The sequence below is a fragment of the Mus caroli genome, chromosome 16 (assembly GCF_900094665.2).
Source record: "Mus caroli chromosome 16, CAROLI_EIJ_v1.1, whole genome shotgun sequence".
In the NCBI taxonomy this organism is placed as follows: Eukaryota; Metazoa; Chordata; class Mammalia; order Rodentia; family Muridae; genus Mus; species Mus caroli.
The window spans coordinates 5,386,358-5,387,946 of NC_034585.1; positions in this window are offsets into that span (position 1 = coordinate 5,386,358).

Genomic DNA, 1,589 nt, shown 5'->3' on the forward strand with positions numbered 1-1,589 from the left:
AAAAAAAAAAAAAAAAACAAAAAGCCCTGGGGAAGCTGGGCATGGGGTGGATACCTACAGTCCTGGTATTTGGAAGGCTGAGATAGGAGGATGTCCAGCAAGAACCTGTGCCAAAACAACAGAATGGTCAGATCGAGTGGCACAGGCCTGTCATCCCAGGCCTTAGAATTGGAGGAAGAGGGTGAGAAATTCGAGGCAATCTCTGCTAGCCAGTGAACTCAAGGCCAACTGGATTACAGGAGACTTTGTCTTAAAACACCAAAGCCAACCAAGCAACCAATACACAAAACAACTATCACCACTAAACGTTAAAAAACAAACAAAACAAAAAAACACCCTTGGGAAATGTTTATGATATGACGTGGCAAGAAAGCCCATTCAAGGGGCTGGAGAGATGGTGCAGTAGCCAGGAACGAACACTTGCTGCTTTCTCAGCAAGTTCAGTTCCCAGGACATGGTCAGGAGACTTGAAGCTGCCTGAATTCCAGCTCTAGAACTCTAACATCCTCTTTTGGTCTATGAGGGCACTGACATACAGATGTGCAGGGGTTTGCACACACACACACACACACACACACACACACACACACACAAATAAATCATAACTCTTTTAAACTGCATCCCAGAAAACATCAGTTTCATAGAATTTCCTTCATATTTTATCACTTGTAATCATTGTGTTTATACACTTACTTATATCATATGTCTGCATTTCCAAGGGAGATGTTCAAAATATGCTAGAGGGAAGTATTAAGTTGCTGGCAGGGAAGTGGACCTGGGCTTTGATATCTCCTCGGGCAACCTCTCCCAAGTGCTGGTGTTTTGTTTTGGATAATCTTGTTTATCCTGTTTGCCTGGTGCTTGCTATGTGGCCCAGGTTGATCTTGAACACCCGGATCTATTCTTCCTCTGCTGAGTACTAGGATTGGCAATATATGTTTATGTCCATGCTGTAAAGATTTGCTCAGCGGCTGAGGTTGCTCAGGGTATCACTGGAGGGGTTGGCTAGGTAGATATGTGCAGGTGGCTATGGAAGACTTAAATCCTCAATGGCTATGTAGGTCTCAAATACTGGGGCACACCAGTGTTTACATAAAAGATTGGAAGGAGAAGTGCTGAAAGGCTAACATTGGAACAGGGGTGGTACATTTGTCAGCTGGGGAAACACTCAAGTGGGTGGGGTGTCGTGGAACCACTCACATGGGTGTAGGGTGCAAGCCTATCATCTCAGCATTAGGATGCTAAGGTGGGAGATGTTAAGTGTGAAGCCAGGCTAAATACTAAGAGTTTGTCCAGAAGTCAAAGTAAGAACAACAACAACAACATAAAAAGAAGCCACTGAGTTCCAGTTTCCAGTTTAGTGAGAAATGATTTGGAGGAGATAATTGCTTGGCCTGTTTGCAGTCTCTGAAGAACAGAAAGACTCCAGTGGGTAGTAAGTGACTGGGCGTGTTGAAATCACAGTCTCTTCTAGCTCTCTGGGCAGGATAGAGATTCTGACCAGGAGGAGGAAGAAGAAGAAGGAGAAGGAGAAGGAGAAGGAGAAGGAGAAGGAGAAGGAGAAGGAGAAGGAGAAGGAGAAGGAGAAG